This window comes from Puma concolor, chromosome C1 (genome assembly GCF_028749965.1).
Source record: "Puma concolor isolate L17-30 chromosome C1, mPumCon1.1.hap2, whole genome shotgun sequence".
NCBI lineage: Eukaryota > Metazoa > Chordata > Mammalia > Carnivora > Felidae > Puma > Puma concolor.
The window spans coordinates 186,335,873-186,350,747 of NC_141674.1; positions in this window are offsets into that span (position 1 = coordinate 186,335,873).

The window sequence follows — 14,875 nt, forward strand, 5'->3', positions numbered from 1 at the left end:
TCTGGATGGCATGAAGTGGCATGGTCTTCAGTGGATAAAAAAAAAAGAAGAAGAAGAAGAAAGAAAGAAAAGTGGACAGATTGACCAATATAGAAATTCTGGCTTTTCTCCAAAATTACAGCATGTCATTGGCAAAAATTGGAAGTATGAGCCAGATCTCAATTCAACGCTATTTCTGCTACACTCCAATGTTTCTCATATAACATAGGTATTTATATATATGATTAAAAAAAGAGCACTGGTTTGAAAAACTATATTATAAAAAAATATACAGTGAGAAGCATACTTGGTTTACACAAGTTTGACTAGATGCTTTTATTCTGTTTTAGGGAGTAAATATTTTGTTTCTACTTATCAAAAATTCTACCAGGTTATTTGCAAATAGAAATGAAGAGACAGCTACTGACCTCTTATTCCTTCAGACCTGGATTCATAGTTTTAAATCACTGAATGCTATTCAGTCTGAAATTCTTGGCTGAGAACCATTCATAGATGATAAAAACCAAAGAGTACACAGCAGCCAGGCAAACATATAAAATGACTCCAGTTGATTTTTGGAGATTCTCTTCTCATGCTCTTGTGTATCTCAAATGGCCAGGAACTCAATTCAGTTCTCAAATTCTTAAATCATTGTCCATCTACATATCGCCCCTATGTTCCCAAGGAGTATGAGATTGCAAGCAGAATGCTCCAAGGAAATCACACTTCATTATCATTTTGGTTTGGAGCACAAATCTTATTCACAATCAATTATTTGCATGGAGTGTCATAGACTGGTCTTTATCCAAACCAAAAAAAAAAATTTTTAATTAAAAAAATAATAAGCAACAAAAACTCACACCATAAACAATGTTGAAAGACAAATCAAAGTCTTAGAAGAAATCTCTGCAAAAGATTTATCAACAACCAATAACTACAGTGACTCTTTAAAAGTTAGTGGTCGCTTGCACTAATAATAAATAAAATGCAAGTAAAAAAGCAATGAGTTATCACTTTGGGAGACCCTCAATTCTCAATACAATACTAATAATTTATACAATGATGGTAAAGATGAGGAAAATCACATTTTCATACATTGCTAGTAGGAATGTTAATTTATTAAACCCTATAGTAGGCAATTTGGTAACATATACTAAAAATGTGCATGTGTTTTACCCAGTGATTTCTCTAAGTATTCTACAGGAACAAAATCAGTCATGCACAAACATGTGGGAAAGCATAGGCTCAAGAAAATTTATCACAGTGAGGCTTATGATATGAAAATCTCAGAAGAACCTAATTATCAATCAAGAGAAATTCAGTAATTTTAGGGCATCCATTCAATGGAACTATTTTTCTCCTTTAAAAAGGATTATGTAGATGTATACACATCAATATGGAAAGTTCTTTTGATTTATTTTCAAGTGCAAAAATGTATGAGAGCAACATATTAGATAGTATCCTCTTATGTGTATGAAGTTACATGTTTGCTTTTATTTATTTATTTTTTTTGAACGTTTATTTATTTTTGGGACAGAGAGAGACAGAGCATGAACGCGGGAGGGGCAGAGAGAGAGGGAGACACAGAATCGGAAACAGGCTCCAGGCTCTGAGCCATCAGCCCAGAGCCCGACGCGGGGCTCGAACTCACGGACCGCGAGATCGTGACCTGGCTGAAGTCGGACGCTTAACCGACTGCGGCACCCAGGCGCCCCACATGTTTGCTTTTAAAGAAAAACCTGGAAGGCCATTTACAAAATGTTGACTGTGCTTTTGTTATTTAATTAATTTATTTATTTTGAGAGAAAAAGAGAGAGTATGAGCAGGAAAGGAGCGGAGATAAAGGAAGAGAGAGAATCCCAAGCAGGCTTCATGTTGTTAGCACAGAGCCCAACACGGGGCTCAGTCCCACTAACCGTGTGGTCATGACCTGAGCCGAAATCAAGAGTCAGATGCTTAAGTTGACTGCACCACCCAGGTGCCCCTTGACTGTGCTTTCTTAAAGACAGTGGAATTTAAAGTGGATCTTTCAATATCTTCTATATACTTTCCCTACTGTTTAAATTTCTGAATGTTTGTTATCTTTATAATAAAAAAGTTAAATAACAAACACTTCAGATAGAATCTTAATATTTAGAAATAGGAGGGAATAGATATATTCTCAATTCTATCATTTTCAATTATAGCTGATAAAACAGGTCCAGAGACATGACATGTCTTAGCCAGTATTTATGTTAGTTTCCAGACTTTCTAGTATTCTTTGACCTCTCTACCATACCAACTGAACATGAGTAAAATATACACAGCAAAATAACCCATTGAGCCATTTGGAGGTTGGTGAAGTAGAGTCTTCATTTATATTGTACTTCTAATGCAGTGTAATATATTCTCTCTATTTGAAAAAGAAAGAGTAGGCCAAAGTTATCTCAAGGAAGATGTGTTGGAATACTGAAACCACAAAAGCTATCAAAGATTCTGAAAACTCTTCAAAATTTATATTTGTTATTTTTAGGAAAGCTTCTTTTTAGGCCGTGTAGACCATATATATATATATTTCACAGAATCTTGAATTATGCTACAGCAACAGCACTGGGTTTTGTGACCTGAATGCTAGTCTTAAGGTCATAAATAGACTAAATTTTCAGCTCAGATGTGTTTTTCTAATGAATCAGCCACAAATGCAACTGCTATAATAATAGTTTCATACCCTAGTCACAAGAAAACTGTTCAGTCAAAGAGAATGAGAAGCTTATCACAGATTGACGACTTTCTGATATGAGATGTTAAAATTTTCATATCCTTATAAATTAAGAAATACTAGACTGAAGTGACCAGATGTTCAGCTTCCTTTCTGGAATTTTAAATGTATATGTGTGTTCATGCACACAACAGAAACTGTTCCTCTGAAGAGTAGAGATCTCTCATCAGAAAATGCCGGTCTTCTTACGCTGTCATCGGCCTTCATTTATTATCCATAGTGCTTACATTTCAACACCTTGCATTTTATGTCTTGTTTTTCATACAAGCTACCCAAATTTCAGAAGGCATTCTGAAAGAAAAAGAACTATCTTTCTCCCGCTAGAGCTTAAAATGAGTGCCTAGGAAATGCTAACTAAAATATCAAGGAAGCCATCCATGAAAACACCAAGGAGTTTGAAGATAGCCAATTTGTCGACATTTGTAGCCTAGATGTCAAAGGATTCTGCCAAGTGATGAAAGTATGAAATTGGTGGCAAGGTCAATCCCTGTATTTTCTTTTTTTTTTTTTAATTTTTTTAAACTTTTTAATTTATTTTTGAGAGACAGAGAGAGACAGAGCATGAATGGGGGAGGAGCAGAGAAAGGAGACACAGAATCTGCAGCAGGCTCCAGGCTCTGAGCAAGCTGTCAGCACAGAGCCTGATGCGGGGCTTGAACTCACAAACTGTGAGATAATGACCTGAGCCAAAGTCGGACGCTCGACCAACTGAGCCACCCAGGCGCCCCATCCCTGTATTTTCCTTTCATGATCTTCAGATCATGTCCTAATACCACAGTATCAGGAGAAAGAAAACATTTGCCAGAAATAAAACCATGGCAGGATTCAAATAAGAATTCTGAGTCAGTAGTGTAACACTTTGTGAAGCCCTTGTAAGTCTACATGAGTGTCTGAGGAAGTGTATGTGAGGAATGTTTTAATAATACTCTTATAACCTGTTTTAAGTTTAGAAATATGTTTTTCTTCAAAATTAAAAATAGCTCATATTAGTAAGTAATACTCATGGCAAACACCCCCCCAAAAGCATAATACTCATTTCTATTTCATTTCTAGTCCTCTTCTGATCCACCACCAAACTTTTATTTTTCAAATTTTATCAGAAAGTAAATGAAAACCAAACTGTTCTTGGCTGAGGCCATGAATGCTTGGCGATTAGCATAACAAAAATAAATTCACCTTACACTGATTTACAGTCTACCATAATAAGGGTACAGACTATTTTTCTTATATTGTTATTCTCTTTTGAAATGTATCTCTGGTAAGATGCAAAAGCACGTTATTTTATCTTTATTTATATAGCTATAGGATGTTTAAACTTTCTGACCCATAAAGCTGCATTCCAGCAGTAGAAGTCTGGTCTAGCTTGGTTTCCCTCTTAGGTTGATTGATTTGAGGATGAAGAAATATCTTCTCTGAAAACTATACCAAATCAGTCCCTGTTTCATGGTCCCAATTCACCTCTTACAATTTCTTAACATTCACATTAAACAGGAGGCTTCTAGGTGTACTCTTTTCAAATACAAATATCCTTAGAAAAGTTAATATATAAAACTGTTGACACCTTCGAACAGATTAGAAAAGCAAGTTATTCCTATGTGAAAGCTAGCTGAGAATAAAACCCTTAGGAGTTGTTATAGAAAAGAAAAAATTCTCCTTTTGAGGTGATGAAAAGGAATGGGCACCTAGACACTCATTAAGCAGTAAGAAAGCTCTATGGGAACCAAGTGACTAAGATCAGAGTGTGATTCTGGCAGTGTGGCTGAGCAAATATGGATCCATCTGTGAGATTTATATATACTAGGGGCTCATCCAGCCACAGTTTCTTCCAGTTCTTTGGTAGGGTATAATACTGCCCTCTTCTATCTGCTATCAAAGGTAGGAGAAAATAGAAAGGGGGTTGTCATTAGGTGCTAACTAACCAGATGGTCACAAGAGTGTTATTGAAATATAATGTATGTCAAAGCACCCTAACAAAAATAATACCTTCTCCAGTGTTGGAAACAGATGTTCGATTTCTCATTTTCTCTTGTCACAACATGTAAAGACTATGTTCTCTCTCTGTTTTCCATGGGGTAAAGGGTCTAACTTGTGTCTGATTTGTTTAGGAGGAAGAATTGAGCTGTCTCTTCAATAGTAGAAGAGAAGAGGAGGAAGGTACTGGGTTATTGATAAGAAGGTAAGAGAATTTTCGAGATGAGAAGATAAAGGGCTGAGGGAAACAACACCCAGAGGGAAGGGAATAAAAGGAGGAGGAGAAAGGAAGAAAGAGATAAGATGAAGCTAGAACCAAGGGCCAGGGAAGATGGTGGAAGATGGTTTTAGAATTTTGCTTACATCAAGTCTCTTGACACTTTTTACATTGACTCTTTGTTTGCATTTAATCAAGTAGCATATACAAAATAAAGAAACCAGAGAGAGAGGCTTGGTAAAACAACCTGTCACAGTTATTTGGACAGAGAGAATTTAATAAAAATAAGTATTAACTAGTTACAAAGCTGTCAACTGAAAAAGTAAAGGAGTAAAAAGGGACCAGTAAGGTGTTATGGAGGGGACAAGTGTTGGAGGAAGCTCCCCTGCCTTAGGCTGAAGGAATACTAAAGGCAAGAGGTTAGAATGATTAAAATTTAGAAGACTGGAAGGGAGGCCCTCAGAGCTGAAATTCAGACTAAGGAAGGGGACTGCAGGGGTGATGTGATGCTGGTGCCTCTAAACGTCTAAAGGTTGGTGCTATAGGTGTAGGATAAGTTGCAAATCGTACTCACGTGCTGCTACCAGAAGGCACAGTGGCTGCTGAGATGCAGAAGTGTTACCGGAGGGATGCTCACAACAACAGGGAGCAGAAAAGTGCATAAGAAGTGGATGTGCACTGGTAGTAATAGGATGTAAGGAGGAAGCAGCTTCCCTTCTCTGTCTAGCACCCCCTACTGACTGAGCCTAGCAGGGACCCAGCCAGGGAAGCAGAAATGTGGTTTGCAGAGTCCCTGTCCCAGTATTACAATATGGAGTACACAGGGTAGACTTAAAGAGAAGAGGCACTAACTTAAGAATTGGTACACAACCTTTAAAAACTTATCTTCCTATGGGTGCCTGGATGGCTCAGGTGGTTGAGTGTCCAACTCTTGATTTCAACTCAGGTCATATGATCCCAGGATTATGGGATTGAGCTCCACATTGGGACCCATACTGAGCTCAAAGCCTGCTTAAGATTCTCTCTCTCCCCCCACCCCTCCTTCTCTCTCCCCGTCTGCCCCTCTTCCCGACATTCTGTCTCAAAATTAAAAATAAATTTAAAAAATTACCTTAATTTTTTCATTTCTTAATTTTGAAGAGATTTGATCAAAATCAGATAATAAGAAAGGCCAATACTTAGAAGACCTTTCACTCCAGTTATAACCTCTTTTAATTAAGCCAGATTATGGAAAGCCTAAATGTACTTTGTAAGTAATAACAACTATTTAATTTATAGAAAATTATTAAGGGACTCTGCTCATTCTAAATGCCTTATTCAGTAAATACTTATTGAATATCGAAAGTGTGTCAGAAATTATTCTAGGTACTTGGAATACACCAGGAAATAAGAAAGCCAACATTCTTGGCCTCAGAGAATAGAATTCTTTTTATAGAAGATTGTTATCAATAGTCAGAAAAACAATCAATTGCAAATGTTTTATCAAGAATAGATCTGGTGTACAATGTGAGATATTTATATTTACAATTATAGCAGCAAATGGATTTAAAGATGTGCTGAGATTCTGGAACCATATCTATAGGTCTACCCATTTTTTGTACCCACTCTCAGATATAATTCCCTCAACTTCTTTCTGAATCTCTAAGTAGAAGTGGAGAAGTATTATATGTGATCCAAAGGCCTATGAATCCTTCAACTGAAATATTTCACACCCAATAGCCACATCATAAAACCCATAGAACTTTCCTCTTTTAACATCTACTGCCCCATAAAACGTAAGGATAATTTAGTGTAAATAAAGGAAGGAGGAAAAATACAGGCTTGATTTTTGAATAATATTTGACTAATATTCTTCCTTGAAATAAATAGTAATGTATGTATCTGTCTACTACTAAGTAATAGTTTATAAACTCAACTTTAACTTAAGCCATTTAAAAAAATCTCTGTAACTTTATGCCAATTAAAAGAATTGCTCTGATTTATGCTTGAGATCATGTAATATTTCTTGGAGTCACCTCTCAGAGAAATCTCTAAAGCCTCAATATAGCAAACTTGAATTGTGACACCTCTCTCCTAAAAAAAAACTCCAAAACTCCTTTCTCATTGACCATACAAAATCTAAGATTCAGAATCTAAAACTGTTGCCAGTTTTAATATTTTAAGAAAAGGTATGATCTTCAAGATCTTAGAAATAGTAGATTCACTGCCATGAGAAACATTCAAACTTCAACCCAAACCTTTAACAGCAACTAGTCCAGAGTTTTATTTACATAGTAGGTGCTCCATTAAGGTTTGCCAATCGTATATTTTATTTTTAATAATAAATGAACAAGGAAATTCAGTATACCTCAGCAATTCTTCTGTTTAACTGCCCTTATCCACAAGATGTTGTTATAGATATGCAAAATTAATCTCTCACTTTTCTAGGTCTGTCTCAACATAGGTCGGAATTATTCATTCTTTTCCTGTTCTTATGTTACTAAGACCTGTCACCCTGTAGGAGATAGGGAGATCACCCATCCTCCTAAATCCTCATTCTTTAACCATGTTTTCCAAGAAGACTGATTTCAAGTCTTCATGCTAAGACATACAGCTTAACATATCATCCAGTTTTCTATACGATGAGATAAATACTAGTCTGTATATAAAGACTTCAAAACCTAGCTCGAGCCTACTGCTCAGATCACATCTCAACACCTTCTCCCTATAACTTCTGAATGCCCATCCAGAGCTACCAAATTCTAACCTTCATCCATTTCCCTTTGGCAATGACATCTCAATACTAGCTACTGATTAGCTGTGGATCAGAACAGAGAATTTTAAAATTGGGTACATTTCCACCTGATGTGTAGTGTCGTTGGAGTGATGAAGGTCACAGCTTTTCTTGTTGTAGAAAATTCTATTTCAAGACCATCAGTGCTGAGTGAGAATTTCACAAGTCCTGCCAAATCCTTTTCCTTTTTGGCTATCACTGACTTTGCTTCCTCCAGCTGCCAGCCATAGCCTATTAAATGCAAACAACTTTAAAGTAACATTTTTCCCCTGACACAGAACAACACAGGCTGGGTTTCTGAGAGAAGCATACAGCTGTAGTTTGGACTCTGCCTTTGAACCATTTTGGACTTTCATAAAGTGAAAGAGCATTAATTAGCCATTGTCTTTTTAAAGCATTTGATCTGATGTTGGTTTATCTTTCATCCTAAGATTGGATGGGAAAGACTTTACATTTTAAATAAGAAAAAAGGATGCTTCCTGAAAATGAAGTCCTGTCAAATTTTATGTTTTGTTTTCTAGTCACAAGGGTGCACTGCCTATTCTAGGAGTAGCTGGAAAGTGGGAAGCAGAGGAACTTGAAAGAAAAACAGATTTAAAGTCCTGTTCAGTAGGCAATATTATTAAAAATAAAATCCTTTTGTAGCCTGTCATCTTGATGTTATGAAACCCAGTAGCATGTTTTTTCTCCCTTTCAAATGAATTTTGTTTTTAATAAGCTTGGCTAAAAGTATAAATGCTTTTGGCGAGGTCAACTTGAACTTGTGGCTTTTCTTAGCCATTGGGGTCTACACCTCAGAGAGTTTTCTGTTTTTATTGGAAGTTTAAATTTTGTTGACTGAACTGGCAGTTTCTTTGTGAGAGCACTTGAGTCCTTTAATGTTTTCTTTTTTGGTCTCTATTGCTGTTTAAAAGAATGACTTGAGGATAAATTTGGTGCCCTGGATAGATAAATAAATCTGACAAAATTATAAATGACTCCGTTAACTAGAGCAGGAAGAGGAAAATAAGTGAATTAATTTTAAAAAGAAAACATACCCCTCAGTAAAATGCATGAAACCCTAACAAAGACAAATGCCACTCAAAAAAGTTCAATATTTTAAGGAAAGGAAATAGTCAATTCTTCCTAGTGTAGAAAAACAACCAGAAAAAAAAAAAAAACTAAAGAATTAATATGATATCTTCACAAGTAATATATAATTGTTCACTGTGTATCTTAGGTTATGTATTTGTTAATTTTGTACCTTATTTCAAGTCTTATTTATGTAATGATTTTATTTTAGTATGTTAATATAATAATCAAATTGTATAATTTTTATATTTTATTAGAAATTCATTATGAACAAATGAACAAACTTATTTCTAATTTTAAAAACGATAAGTCACACTGTCAGACCAAACTTGACTGTGAACAAAATAGTTGACTGTACAGGTTCAGACTGGCTGAGAAAATCAGGCACTGACTGAGTGAAAATAAGAATGATGAGAGTTTCAGATGTGTATTCTTAGGGATGGTTACTTCCACAGGCTGAGAAAAAGTCATGTAGGACGCATAAAGGTTGGCTTCCTTTTGTGCCTTCCATCATGAGTAGAGGAGAATCTTTTGAAAAAGAAACAAAAGTCCCTTACTTTTGTTTAACTCACAATTTTGCCTCAAGATGATTCATTTTTTGCAAATATTATGAGGCTTGGGTATTCAGGTTATTCAGCATTTCCTGCAGGGCAGTCATAGTAACCACACTAGCTTGCTCCATTTCTACCCTCTGCATTAACAAGGAGTCACTACATACAGTATTCATGTATTATCCCTTTGTAAAGAATATCTGAATACTGTTTATAGAAAAAGCATTTTCTTGGGGCATCTGGGTGGCTTGGTCAGTTAAGCCTCCAGCTTTGGCTCAGGCCATGATCTCACAGTTAGTTTGAGCCCTGCATCGGGCTCTCTGTTGACAGCTCAGATCCTGGAGCCTGCTTTGGATTCTATGTCTTCCTCTCTCTCTGCCCCTCCCCCCGCTAGCTCACTCGCGCTCTCTCTCTCTCTTTCTGTCTCTCTCAAAAATAAAAATAACATTAAAAAAAAGAAAAAAAAAGCATTTTCTTAATGGCTCAAAAGACATTTAAGTACTTTGGGGTGCAGGGTTATGTTGATAGTTTTTAACACATGTATTAGATATATGGGAATGATTATAAAAGGGGGCCAGATATTATTAAGCTTTTGAGTTAATTCTAAACTTTTAGATATACATAAGCAAGATCTAAATTGATATAGGTTTCTGATCATTAAAGTGAGAATAATAATATTTACCTCATGAGGACTTTCAGAGATATGTTAACATAAATAAAGAGCTTAGAATACCTGGTAGGTGTTCAGAAAGTATTGATTCTTTGTCCCTCCCATTCTTTTCTTCTTTCTGAGGAGACAACATATTATACAGGAACTAGCATGAGCTTGGTGGGTGTAGAGGTTGGGAGATTGGGAGGATTAATGATATTCTGTTTGGATTACATGCCCAACACCTAAATACTCAGAAATTTGGCCCAGTTCTTAACTTCTTAAAGGTTTAGTTGCCTCATGTGTAAATTATGTTTTCTCATTCTTATAGGATATGTTTCTTTGTCCTTATAGGATATATGTGCATATAATATAAGATGGCAGTGCCTAACACAGTACCCGAGCTCAGTAATGAGCAGTGATCATTAATCTCTCATAGTTTAGTCCTGAAACAAGAATTATAAGATCAATTAAAATATTATACACATATTATATACAACAAAAAGTTGTCTGAGGTCATCGTACTCTTAATTTAGCTACTAGTCTATCGACTGTCCTGAGGGATCTTTAACATAATTACTGTATCGGTTTGGGGCTTTCTGTCCATAGCTCTAAGACAAAGAGTAAGCTCTGGCATCAAGTAGCCCTGAGTTCGAATCCCCATACTGCCACCCAGTATCTCTCTTCCAGTTTTGAAGTTTTATATTTCGAGTCTTTTATAGGTTACCCTTGAAATTTTAACAAGCCTGCTAAAGTGAAAATGTAAATCTAAAAGATCAACACAGCAAAAGACCCAGTGCTGGACTCCAGAGGACCCAGAGAGCTTCCTTCAGAAAGGTGGATGAAATCAGGCTTAGAGTAACATCAAGAATTTATCACCTGGTGTGATCAATTGTTAGGATTGTGAGCCTTCTAAGATGGCACCCAAAAATTCCTGCCTCCAAGGACTTATCCCTGCCTTATTTGATCTCCCCCATGAGCATGTTGATTGAACTAGTAACTTACTTCTAACAAGATATGGCAAAAGTGATGGATATCACTTCTGAGAGTAGGTTATAAAAGATGGTGACTTTCACCCCCCACCATTCCTCCCACTCCCATGTCATTCCCCACAGCCTGGTGAGCCAGAAGGTCCAGCCTAAGATGCCCGGATTCCTAACTCACAGGAACTGTGAAATAATAAATAAGCTTACTTTAAACCACTAAATTTGGGGATAATTTGCTATGTAGCAATCTGTAACAAATGCAGATGAGTAGGGCAAGATGACTTAAAATTATGATGAAATTCATAGATTAAAACTAAGAAAAAAAAGAACTATTTGTTTTGTTTTCAAGTGTCAACCAAACATAAATCATTTTCACTGCCATGAAATTATTTAGACCATCACAACTATTTTAGTGCCCTTGCCCAATTTTTTTTTCTTGAGCCTTTACTTTGACAATGTTTGTTCCCAAAAGCCTTGCTTGCTTTGGTAATTCCTAAATATTTCTGTAAGTTGAAAATGGGGGGAGGGGGACAACAAAGACAAGTCATCCACTGAAGAGCATTCAACCCCATCTAGTACCCGCACCATCAGCAAGAGTTATGTTATGATCAAGTCCAACAGCGTTAGCCACCATGGAGACAAGCAGATCAACTTTAATTAGGGAAAAGTTCACCTTCTTTATATAGTTCATCGATTGTATAAAAGACAAACAGAAGTAAACCTAATGCTGAAATTACTATCCTAAAAATTGTCAAAAACTGTTTTTAAGATGTTTGTCACAATCCACTTTCCCCAGTATGAAGAGTTTTACTAATTTATACTGTAAAAAACTAAACCAATCAGATTGCTCAACGCTGTATATTAGGACAAAATCGCTAGGCCTTTCTCTCTGACTGGATTGGCACTGGCAGTGCTCTCTGCTCCCAATGATCCAAAAATCTTCCTGCCTTGCAAACCACAAAGTCTGAGTAGATGCCACCTTGCCTAGAAGAGCTTCAGAGTCAACATCTCAGAGAGGAGATTCATCACCCTGTGGGGTGCCCAGTCTGCCTTGGCACAGCCATAGCACAGCAGCCCTCCCTGAGATCATCAGGCTGCAGAAGACCTTTGAAACTTAGTCTGTGATACTCTTGCTATAGACAGTTGAATAAATATGCATTCTTAATTATATATCTAAATGTACAACCTTCTATATAAATACCTACTTTTTTTTCACTATGGTATCTTTTCAGAGAACTAACTGCCACTTAACAAGAGCGAGAATACTCCAGAGTGAGAATCAAGTCGTGAGGAATGGTTTTCCTTTAGCAAATATCAACAGAGAAACTTCAAAGGAATACATCTACCAAGACTTATGGCTCTACTGTTACACCAGAGCTTCTGTCTGAAAAATGTAAAAGTCTATCATCCATTTTTTTTATATATTCTAAGTCAGAGTGTTGCACTAATTAACAGCAAAATGCTGGATTTAATACCTGTGAAGGCTCATGGATTCCCTCTGTTCTATGGCCATAGACAGAATCCTTACCTCTAGCCAGATGTTTCATGAATAAGCATGACCACAAATCTTCACTAATACTATAAAAAAAAGTGTCTGATATACTAATGTTAGTTCATAAATATCATCTTCAAGTGTAAAAAGACAATTTCTCTACAAATCTATTGACAGGCTTGGTATTATTTTTCATGGTACTGACTGGTTTACAAATTGAAATTATTACTTATTTTGGCTTCAGGTTGACAAACCTCTAACAGCTCAGAGACTGTAGCTCACATAAATGAAAAATAATACACTAGTTTTAAATAAATTATATAGTTATACATTGACCAGCATATAGCAAAAATATAATCTCAAGCTGGAAAACAACCATTGATTTTCATTTATATCTATAACATTTTACAGATATTTCCATTTCTCCCATGTATTATATTAAAAATATTGAAAATGATATTAACCACATTCCCAGTTAGCCTTTACCACAACTCTATGTCTCACTCAGAATATGTCAAGAAAGCAACTATCTCTCGGGAATTAATGTAATAATGTTTGAAAATGATCTTCTTTTAGCCAAGGATAAAATATCATTTATCTAATTTCAACTAGTAGAATCAAATTTTGGTTACTATAATGGAAAATTAAAAGAAGTTTATATAAATTAGAAAAGTCTTAAAACATAGCTTTATTATTTATCTTAATATCCGCAATAACTAGAAGTATCTGATAATATGGTAATCCACAGTATTTACCAAAAAAAATCACAATGACTGATCATGAAGGAAAAACTGAGGAAAATAAAACTTTACTGGTGCTGAATTAAATGTTTTCAATGTATTCTTAGCTCAAGATGCTTTGCACCATTCCATAAACAGTTACACTGCTGGGTATTCATACCAAGAAATATAATCAAAATTCAGAAGGAAACTCTTTTACTCAGATAAATTCAATGTAGAGTTATTAGTAGAAAAAATGAAATGAACAAAATGTTCAACAACTGGTAAATGGCTAAATAAAGGAACAATGTGCAATTAATTTTTCCCAACAAATACTTCTTTATTCCCTCTTATATGTCAGATATCAGGTAAGTTTCCTAATCTATACAGCTTACTTTATTCAAAACGATGTTTATAAATCATCTGTACCAAAATTAAACACGTACAGAACAATCAGTAAAAAAATTATATAAGAAACTGTTTCTATATGATCATAGATAGCTATGAACAAATTAGGTATAGAAAAACATTAAAAAATATAAATAAAATGTTCATTATACTTTTCTTTGTGGGGCTCAATTTTAAGTGTCTTCTTGCTTGTTAATATTAAGTAATTAAAACTAATATTCTAACAGCCTTGCAATAAATTATCATGGTTATGGGGGAAAAAGGGCTGTGTAAAACAGGACAAACTTTCTTGAAAAGCTTCAAAACTGAAGTCAAAACTGAATTAAATAGATCTCCAAAATATACAAGATAGAAAATGGCACTTCTTTTAGTTTTTAATTTTGTTTTGTGTTTGTTCAAATTTATTGAGTATATTCAATATTTAAAAATTGCACATATTCAATGTATACATTTTGCTGAGTTTGCACATATGCATGTACCCACAATACCATCAGCACACTCAAGGCAATAAACATATCTAACACCTCCAAAACATTCCATGTGTCTCCTTGCTTTTGTATGTGTCTGTGAGTGGTAACAACAATTAACATGAGATCTGCCTTCACTAAACAAATTTTTTTAAGTGTACAACACCATATTAACTATAGGCACTTTTCATCACTCTACTTTTCTATATTATCCAAATACTATATAATGAACATATGTTATTTTTATATTTGGAAAATAATCCTATGTTAAAACAAAAAGTAATAACCAAACTTGAGGAATAGCTGTTCTAATTGAAATACTGATGAAAGCCTGAGAAGGCAGAAGAGATTCATAGCACAGTGAGCTCAGGGTAGTGATCAGTTACCCACATTGTACCCCTACCGCAGCCCGACTTCCATGAACTGAAAGGCTATGATGCAGAACCAAGGGTTTCTACCTACCATGAGCTGCCTCCATCTACCTCAGAAGCACAGGACAAAAAGAGAGACAGCATCTTTGCTATAATTTTTCTGAGGTTCCAGAGCCATCTAAGCTTCTATCTTTTTTTTTTTTTTTTTTTTTTGTATATCCACTTTTGAAAACAAAAGTTGATGTGTGAGGGAGGACTGCATCCTGGGAGAGACATTCAATCCTTTGAGGGGCACACTGAAGATTGTAAGAGTGGCCACTGTGGACTTCCAGTGCCATGGTCCCATACACACATGGAACAGAGAGGAGTGCGGGTATATTAAAGCGCTCAGGAATAGATCATCCTGAAAACCTGCTCTGTCCAGGAGAGCCGTGCCACATAAATAAGGCCTAAGCATTGGAAA